This window comes from Protopterus annectens, chromosome 7.part0, assembly GCF_019279795.1.
Source record: "Protopterus annectens isolate FY-2018-M chromosome 7.part0, PAN1.0, whole genome shotgun sequence".
In the NCBI taxonomy this organism is placed as follows: Eukaryota; Metazoa; Chordata; order Ceratodontiformes; family Protopteridae; genus Protopterus; species Protopterus annectens.
This window is the reverse complement of record NC_056739.1, coordinates 1058816385-1058827221: the sequence shown is the minus strand read 5'-3', so window position 1 is coordinate 1058827221 and position 10837 is coordinate 1058816385.

Below are 10837 nucleotides of genomic sequence, written 5' to 3'. Positions count from 1 at the left end.
GGAGAATTAGCTGAACAGTAGGTGATGTCATTCAAATGTTCCTGGTTGCTAAGTGATTATTTAAACAGTTGATTGACAGGAAAATAACTTTTTTTCAAACAGCTGACTGTTATTTTTAAAATTATACAGTTGAGACTGCTGATGACAGTTGAGCTGGCAGTTTTTTCAATTGCTGTGCAGACAGTGGACACCCATGAAATAGAACTCACACACACAAAAAAAACTGTAAACCTGCCTTTTGCCTTGCTGTTATATGTTAGATTAGATCATGGAAAGTATTTGTTAGTTAGATTAGGAAAGCTTAGTTATTAAGACAGAGTTTTTCTAGAATAATGGACTCCTAGCCTACAGTTTGATTTTACATTTCTGGTGATTGAATTCTGGTGTTTACTGTAAGTTATTGATTTACATTTTTGTAATCATTTACTTATTATTAAATGTTTCTTATTACTTTATATTGTGGCTGGAAATTGTTTTTCTTTAGAGATTAAATCGTGCTCATACCTGCTTGATACTCCCCAGGTCCCCTTGAAGGCCTGCCTGCTCTGGAGATAGCTATCATCTTTTTAATATTTAATTTTCATAATTAGACACCCATTTAGAAGGACACAAAGACACTTTGATTGGTGGCAGCATTACCATATTATTTTGTGGAAGAGACACAGCTGGAAATCTGTGTCAGGCTTTCCCAGAAGTGTTTGGATGTGTGAGATTTAAATTTACTTTGAGTGTGAGTGTATCAGAGGTCTTAAACTGGGACACATTGCTCTGAAATGTGTAATAAGAAAATACATTTGAGGTGGACAGAGGCATATAGTCCAGTCCCAGAAAAAATAGAGTGTGCTCCTTTTGTGCTCTTAGGGGAAAATTGTGAAATATTATTTCTGTTTAAGTGACAGTCTCACATTGGAGTCAGTAGTGTGGATTGAAGCTCCTTAGTTACTGACCCAAGATAGTAAGGGATGTCATTTAATTTTTGGCAGGTCAGTGGGTATTGGCCAGATGTCACATTATTCTTGCTAGCGGTAGGATTTTTAATTGGATTCCAGTATCCTGCGGGTAGTTGTCATTAAGGTGTACACTCTTGATGGCCAAGACATAAACATTCAGAATTTCAATCCACCACAGTTTTACTTATTTTTTAGTTAGATAGTCAGGGATAGCAGGCAAGGATGTCAGCAGAAGATTTTAGAAAACTAACAAAAATCCAGTTGGCTAAGGAGTGTGACGTCATAGGATTGGTGCATGCCAACCTGACCAAGGAAGCAATGATTTCAGCCTTGGTTGCAGCCATAGCTCAGACCAGAATTTCAGAGGATATACAGTTGGATGTCAGTGATGTATAGCCTGCTGAGAAGGGACAGTCCAGATTTTCTTTGGAGGACCTGGGAATCTATCAGGAGTTGAAGAGATTGCGCCTGGAAGCCCGACATCTGGAGGTTGAGGAGTGAATGCACATCTAGAGACTGAGGAGAAACTGCACCTGGAAGCCCAACAACAGGAGCCCAAGGAGTAAATGCGACATCTAGAGTGTGAGAAAAACAGTGTCAATGTGAACTGGAGGCCAAACCTCTAGAGACTGAGGAGAGACTATACCTGGAAGCCCAGCAACATGAACTGGCGGTCAGACATTTAGAAGCCAAGAAAAACAAGAGACAGTGTGAGGAGAATAAGAGACAGGACCAGCAATGAAGTGAAGCTTCTTACCCTTCAAGAGGGTCATGCAGGTAATGGGGAAGGGAATAACTAGCCCCCAGAAGCTGTACAGGTCAGTAAACTTTTCCTCAGTACAGAGATGGGGACAACTCTTATTTGTATCTTTGAGATGGTATGTAGGCAATATGATGCTGACTGTGAGCTCTGGGTTTGGCTCCTGACTCCCTTACTCCATGATAAAGCTGTTCAAGCTGTAGAAAAGTTAAATGAGCAAAGTTAAATGATGTAGATTGTTTGAATTATAAAACAAAATGTCACTTACTTGACTGTTTCAGTGTTTGAATTATGATAAAAAGAAATGTTGCTTGTTTGACTGTTTCAAGCTTACACCAGAAGCTTATAGAAAAAAGTTTTGTGAACACAGATGCAAGCTAGATGAAACTGTATGTGATTATATTGCTGACTTAAATACTTACTTTCACAGATACAAATATTTTAAGCACAGGCTTAAATGCCCATCTAGCTTGCTAATATACCAAAGCACTTGTTCCCATAATAAGTGTCCAGGCTGTTCTTAAAAAAATATCTAAACTAGTACTTGCTTTAATGTAATTTGGTAGTCTGTTCCAAGCATCAGCTACTCTGTCAGAGAACCAATTAGTGCACTTCTCATTCCTATAGAATATTCTACGTAGGTTATCTGATGATTCTCTAGTACTTTTTGATAACCCCACACATTTCCAGAGGTAGTTGTCTGTCTCTAAATGCTATATATATATATATATATATATATATATATATATATATATATACATGAATAAGATCTCCTCTTAGATATCTTTAAGAGACACTGTACAACTTCAGATATTTTAGTCTTTTATAATAACGTAAATTTTCACATCCATGGATGCCCTTGGTATATTTCTGCTGTACTCTTTCCAGTTTACTCATGCTTGTTTTCTTATAGGGTATCCGTATTGTCATTCCTTACTCAGGTTTGGGTCTAATGTAACTAACAAGCAATAACTTCATAATTTTCATTTCTTAGACTTTATAAATCTTTTTATCCAACCTATAGTTTTATAAGTATCATTAAAGAATTGGTTGACATGATTAGAAAAACTTATAGCTGGATCTACCCATATACCCAGGTCCTTAAATGAGTCTATAGTTTCAATCATTGTGTGCCATATTAAATATTCACCTTTCAATTTATGTCTTCCAAATCTCATATGTTTAGTTTTTGATGTATTTATCAGCATATTATTCTCCTGTCCCCAAATGGTCAAGTTAGTCAAGTTATTTTGCAGACATGGCTTATTTGTAACACTTGTAATCAGTTTACCCAATTTCAGGTCGTCTGCATATACACTGTAGAATATCTCAGATGAAAAAGTTAGGTCTGAAAGATGCAATCTAAATAAGTAAGAGCCTAGGACAGAGCCCTGTGGGATACCCCGACTGTAACCAAGGATTTCACCTGTTCATTTGCTGTATGATACCTGCCATGTCCTATTTGTAAGCCATGCAGCTATCCATCTTATCAGCAGTACATCAATACCTAGTTGGTCTAATTTATTGATCAGTATTTTGTGTATGACACTGTCAAATGCTGATGTTAAATTACATCACAGCACAATTTTGCATTCATAGCTGTTATTATATTGTTATAGAACATCATGTTACAGGTGGTAATAGATCTATTTTCAACATACGCATGCTGGTGCAGCAGTAGCATTGTCGCCTCACAGCAAGAGGGTCTCCGGTTTGATTCTCGGCTGGAGTACCTTCTGTGTGGAGTCTGCATGTCTTCCCGACGTTCGTGTAGGTTTTCTCCGGGTACTCCAGTTTTCTCCCATATTACAAAGACATGCATCTGGAGCATTTCTCCCTTGGCCTCCGTTGAAAATTGGCTTTGTTTCAAGTCGGACTTTCCCAGTAAACAAATGTTAAATAAATATATGGGTTCATGTCCCAACTTATACATTTCTGACAATAACTTATCCAATATTACCATCTCCATTATTTTTCTACAACAAGTAGACTTAAGGGTCTATATGATTCTGGGTTTGTCCTACTCCCCTTTTCCTCAAAGACAGGTTTAATAAGCATATGTCTCCAATCTTGAGAAATCTCACCATATTTATATGACCTAGTGAATAACAGTATAATGGTACTGTAAGTTCTTGCTGAAGTGTTCTCACGTCATTGTTACTAATTCTGTCTCCTCCCTGTGCTTTGTTTGGATCCAGTTTGCACAGTTCTTGTTCAATATAATCTAATTTGACTCCAGTATCTGAGGTTATCTGGATGTCACTAGGACAACTTATCACCCTTTTTGTGGAGCCAAACTATTTTGCATAAGATTTTGTAAATATATTTATAATCTGTTCTGCCTGGGAATAAATTTTAGAATCTGCACACAGTGTATCAGTCTGTATGTCTTTACTCCTTCCACACCATGTATCTGTAAAAAGGTTTCCTTCAATGCTCAATATCTTTATATAAATTTTCTTCAAATTTATCTTGATCTTGTCTCACACTATGCTTAATCTATTTGTCCAGTTTGTTTATTTCAGTTTTCAAAGATGTAGTTCAATCTCTTTTCCATTTCTTATATTTTTGTCTCTCACCTTAATCAGCTATCTTGTTCTTATGGAAATATATCCCCCTGACATAGTGTACCTAGATTCTGATGAAAATATTTTTTTGATTTTTTGCACTCAAACAATTTCTCACTCAGACAATTTCTCTTTCAAAATTTTACATTCCATCTGCAGTTTTTCCACGAAACACCTCACTCCAGTTAGTTTTACGTAGTGACTGTTTTGCTTCCATATAATCTGTAAGATTTCAGTTTTGCAGAATTATCTAGCAACAAATTAACCTTTATAACCCCATGATCACTGCACATCGATGGTGGTAAAACTTGACTTGCAATAACAGTAATTTCTTTAGGAACACAAATGATGTCTAGTATGTTCCGTTCCCTGGTAGGTTTTTTAACAATCTGGAGCAATTGTTCCTGAATATACGTTGTGAATAATTTCCTTACTAATGTTGTTGAATCAGTATTATTCTAGTCTGTTTCTAGTAAATTTAAGTTCCCAGCTAATATTATTCTTCTCTCCTGTGTTTCATTCCAGAAATGTATGAATTCCTTTAGGTCATCTGCACTTGACTTTGGTGGTCTTTACATTTCAACAATTGTTATATGTTCCAGGGTTGTCTTTATTGTCACAGTTATACAGTCTATAGAATTGGTGTTATCACTGAACATGTAATAACCACAGGTCTCTTAACTATCTTTAATCCCTACCATAACACAGCCACCTGATTTTTTGTTAGAATATCTGTTACAGTAAAAATATTTATTCCCTGACAGAAATGGTTTCCAGTCATTGTTCTTTAACCATTTTCATAAATAATAACAACATCAGTCTTGTGGGAACATAGCAAATTTTCCAATAAAAAAACTTTATTATTAATGCTCCTAGCATTAACAACCATCAGAGATGCATCAAATGTAGCTGTTTGTGAAGGTTTACATTTTCAACCTGCTAAAAATCCTGCCTAGTGTTTGTCAAATATTCCAAAATATCTGCTGCAAAAATTCTCTTCCCTGATCTTGACAAATGCAGGCCATCCTGTCTGAACACGTCTGCCTAAAACTAGGCTTGAATGCTTTACACATTTCAACTTTTTAAAACAGGACATTTTTTCATTGTAGGTATTTACCCCAAAAATCTTTTTATTGACAGTGACCTGACTATCCTTTCTATAGGTGATTTGTGACAAATATGTCCTAATACCAGTACAAGCTATACTATGAAAGAGGGCTGTCAGTTCCCTACTAACAGTCAGAGAATCCTTGTGGATGAGATCATTTGTACCAACATGAATAAAAACAGATCCGTACTTCCTTACATCGAGGCATTCCAAGGATTGTCTCACATTGTCTGTTTTTGCTCCTGGCAAGTATAACACTATTTGATGTTCATTATCGTCTCTGCAAATATAAGTATCAGTTCCTCTAATAACCGAATCTCCAATTACAAGAATATCTTTGCTGACCAGCTGTGAAGAATCTTTAACTTTTAATACAATAATATCTGCTCTATCAATTGTTACAAAGGATAGATCTTCATCAACATTAGTTTTATTAATTCCACTGTTTTCATGGTTGAGTGGGTGTCAGGTCACCACTTTTAAGGGACAGGCAGACCTTTTGTCGAGGGAACAAGTCCTCAGTGTTTTGCCTGATGACATGAGAGTCTGGCTAGCAGACTGTGAGTGCAACTCTGCTGAGGAGTTGGGGAGAAAAAGGATCTCTACTTGGCAAACAGAGCACTACTGCATAGGAGAGTGATACCCAGTGCTGCACATGAACGTAAGGCAACCAATGGGGTGCAGACTAAACCACTCCAACAGAGTACACCAGTAACAGGGGGAACTACTAATCCGAGTGCACGGGTAGGGATTAGAGGTTTCAAGTGTAACCAGAGGAGCCGCATAGCAGTCAAATGTCCACTGAGGTGAGGTGAGAAACAAAAGGTGAGGGAGCCAGCAAGTGGTGATGACAAACTGCCAGTGGTAAGTTGTTTAGAAACAACTGGGGTGCCAAATGTTCACCAAAATATATATCCTATCTTAGTAGATGGTAAACAGGTAACTGCTAAAAGGGATACAGGTTCTGATATAACCATTGTGAGGCCTGCAGTGTTTAGAGAAGAGCAGTACTTGGTGGGCAGTCCACTCCAGTCAGAGCGTTGGGAAGGACCCTGTTCCAAATACCATTGGCAAGGGTTCATGTTGATTGGGGGGGTGAAAGAGGAAGCAAGCAAGTAGGTGTGTTTGAGGATATTCCTGCAGATGTCCTGATAGGGAACGACTTTGATGATGCAGCATCGTTTGTACATGCAGTGACATACAGTCAGGCTTGGAGAAAGGCATGTAGGTCCGGTAATCTGGGAGGAACCCAGAAAGATCTCATACCTGAAGCTGGGACTGGCATGGTGGCTGTTTCAGAGAAGGTGCTGTCTGATAGCAGTAAGTCTGAATGTGAGCCACAGCTGCTGGTGAGTGCTGATGTTCCCTTGGACATGGTGACTACAAGGATGGAGGTGAGTGGTGGTACCCAGAGTGACAGCGAGGTGCAGCTGTTGGCATTTACTAGGCTTCCTGTGGAAGGGGAGCTTATGTTTGAGGATATTCCTGTAGATGTCCTGATAGGGAATGACTGTGATGATGCAGTGCCTTGTGTGCATACAGTGACGCATAGTCAGGATGGGAGACAGGCACATAGGTCCAGTAGTCTGGGTGGGACCCAGAAAGATCTCATACCTAAAGCTGGGACTGGCAAGGTGGCTGTTTCAGAGAAGGTCCTATCTGATAACAGCAAGTCTGAATGTGAGCCACAGCTGCTGGAAGGTACTGATGTTCCCTTGGACATGGTGACTGCAAGGATGGAGGTGAGTGATAGCACTCAGACTGACAGTGAGGTACAGATGTTAGAAGTTACTAGGCTTCCTGCAGAAGAGGAGCTTGGGAGGATAGCAAATGTGAAGTTGAGACAGGCTCAACTTATGAACCCTACAATACAAAGCCTGAGGGAGATAGTTAAGGAAGCACCTGTGGTTCAAGAAAGAGGGGAGTCTGTATACAGGAACAAAGGTTTGTTGTATAAAAAGTGGACTCCTAAGGGAGGGTTGAAAGGTTAGGTAGTACGGCAGTTGGTAGAGCCTAGAGCTTACCATGTGCCACTTCTAGCTAAAGACAATAATATTCCTTTTGCAGGTGATGTTCATGTAGTGAAGGTGGCAAATGCTTTGTTAGGAATCTTCATCAGAGTAGGTTTTCCATGGGAAATACTGACTGACCAAGGTGCCAACTTCATGTCAGACCTGATGACTTGTATATGGAAGTGTTGTGGGGTGAAACATTTAAAGAACACAGCCTACTATCCCCAGACTTACAGTCTTGTGGAGAGGTTACATTCTACATTGAAGACTATGCTACAGGCATTTCCAGACCAACATTTGAGGGAGGTCTTGGATAGATTAAGCAGGGCAGGACTTACCATTAAACTCAATAAGTGTCAAGTGGGTATGGCAGAGGTCACTTACATAGGACACAGAGTGGGGAGTGTTAAAATTAGGCCAGAACCTGTTAAGGTGGAAGCTATTCAAGTGTGGCCAGTTCCTGTTACTAAGAAACAAGTGAGAGCATTTTTAAGGACAGTGGGATACTATACAAAATTTGTGCCCAATTACAGTACCATACCTGCACCCCATATGGAACTAACTTGGAAGTATAAACCGGACAAGGTAGTATGGACCACAGATTGTGAACAAGCATTCCAAAAACTAAAAGAGATTTTATGAGACCCCCTGTGTTAGCCAGCCCATAATAAAGAATTTACTGTACAGGTAGATGTTTCAAATTATGAAGTAGGGGGGCTGTACTCAGCCACGTTTCCTAGAAGGAGAGGAGCGGGTTGATATTCCCAGACAAACCCATTTTTCTCAAGCCTCGGTTTTCAAGGGTCACCTGAAAAACCATGCTTGAGTCATAAGAGGGGGAGAAATGTGAAGAAAATCAAAACACTGTCAACTGTGTTAGCATGTCTGGCAGGAAATTTGTGTATATTTTCAGATTAACTTGCATTGTATACCAGCATGTCTAATTGTGAAATGTAGATAAGATTTTTAAAATGTTGAGTGTTTCCCTGTGCATACAGAATGTTTAAAGAATATGTCACTGTTTTGATACATTTCTAATTGCACACATCTGAGAGGCACATTCTAAAGTACCGGGGAGAATTAGTTGAACAGTAAGTGATATCAGAATGTTCCTGATTGCTAAGTGATTATTTAAACAGCTGATTGACAGGAAAATAACTTTTCAAACATCTGACTGTTATTTTTAAAATTAGATAGTTGAGACTGCTGAAGACAGTTGAGCCTGCAGTTTCATCAAGTACTGTGCAGCCAGTGGACACCCATGAAAGAGAACTCACCAAAAAAACTGTAAGCCTGCCTTTTGCCTTGTTGTTATATGTTAGATTAGATCAGGGACAGTATTCTTTAGTTAGATTAAGAAATCTTAGTTATTAAGATAGCGTTTTTCTAGAATAACGGACTCCTATCCTACAGTTTGATTTTACATTTCTGGTGATTGAATTCTGATTTTTATTGAAAGTTATTGATTTACATTCTTGTAATCATTTTACTTATTATTAAATGTATTCCATTACTTTACAATGTGGCTGGAAATCAGTGTTTTTCTTTAGAAATTAGAGAGTGCTTATACCTGTTTGATATTCCCCAGGTCCCCTTGAAAGCCTGCTCTGGACATACAGTGGATATAAAAAGTGTACACACCCCTGCTAAAATGCCAGGTTTTTGTGATATAAAAAAATGAGACCACAATAAATCATTTCAAAACTTTTCCCACTTTTAATGTAACCTATAACCTGTACAATTCAATTGAAAAACAGAGAAATCTGTTAGGGGAAAAATATAAAAAATAAAAAATGTACAATAAGCTGGTTGCATAAATGTGCACACCCTTAAACTAATACTTTGTTGAAGCACCTTTTGATTTTTTGCATCCATCAGCAGGGGAGCCTGCAGGATTTTTTGCAGGGGAGTGCAAACCCAGATCCCCCCGATGCAGCACCCCCCCCCCCAGCCTTTCCAGTGTCCCATTACTTAACTATTTCTCTCCAGTTGCCATAACCACTGTTCAAAACTTTGTGTGCATACTGTTGTATGCTTTACTTCTACAATGATTACAGATATTTGGATTTAATTTACAACTTTTATTTCAAATTTTATAGCACAAACACTGATAGACATTTGCTAAACCTAAAGAAAGCAATAGTCTTACAATGAAAACAGACTTAGCATTAAAACTTCTCTACCTTTGAATCTCACATTCACTGAAACAGCATTGAAACCCACATTCAAAGAAAATGTATCTGGCCAGTGACAGGTTAAGTTTACCTTTGGGCAGTTTTCAAATCATAGGCCCCTTGCACACATTTTCAGAACCATGCAAAAATGCTTTGATTCACCTTCCTGATTGTATTAATTATAATACAGTAAACTCGCAGTTAACCAGAACATAAGCAACCAGCAAAAAAAGATCGAAGAAATACAATCCAATTTTCATGTGTTACACTTTCTGTTTTCCCCTCGCAGAAACATACCTTATGTTTTTAGAGTATGAGTTTTAAAAAGGAAGATAGGAATAAATTCCCTCTCTCCCCAACCTGAGAACAAGTCAAACCAAACAAATAGTATAGGGTACACTGTTAGTCAGACTTATTTTTAATAGTAACTTTCAAGCAACCAAAAACTACAGTTATCTGGAATCTACAATTCCCCATGAGTGCTGGTTAACTGAGAGTTTACCGTATATAATAACTGCATTATATCCCTTGTATAATACAGCACCACTTGTTAGAGTGTGTTTTATAGTTTAAAACATTTTCCCAGTAAGCAATGAAACAAAGCATATGAACCAATAATGACAAACTCCCCAATTCAGAACATTTCAACCATAAAAAGCCACTCAAGCTTCTGTCTATGTCCAACACATAGTAACATCTAATGAGAGGTATATCATCCAGGTCAAAAGAAGTTATCATTCCTTTACACCAAGCTCTGATCAAACCAATTATAGAATATAATACACCTATTAGTATGCAGCTATCCAGACATATCAAACAGCTAAAAAGACCTCAGAGGTTCCAAACTATAAAGATCACCAGAGTAAAGATGTTCAGGTACCAAGACAGGCTTGAAGCTATATCCCTGAACTCTTGTCAGTTACAGACTCCTATACAGTGATTTATGTATAGCATTCTATGCTGTTAAGGACCCACTCTCTTTGATATCCTACACCTCCACAGTAAATAAATAAATAAAAATAAAAATAAAAAAACAAATGGACTTACAAGATGGCTGCGCATTGAGTAACAGCTTAATTTATTATTTATTATTATTTTATTTTATATTTGTTGACCGGGCTAGTCTAGCTGGATACATGTCCATTTTCAGTAGAGGCCCGGGGAGATAAGCTCCAATACAGATAAATGAAAAACTTAGTACTCAATATACAAAATAAGACTAAATGAAATATTCATATTAAACAAGCAGATTACAGGTACATCAAG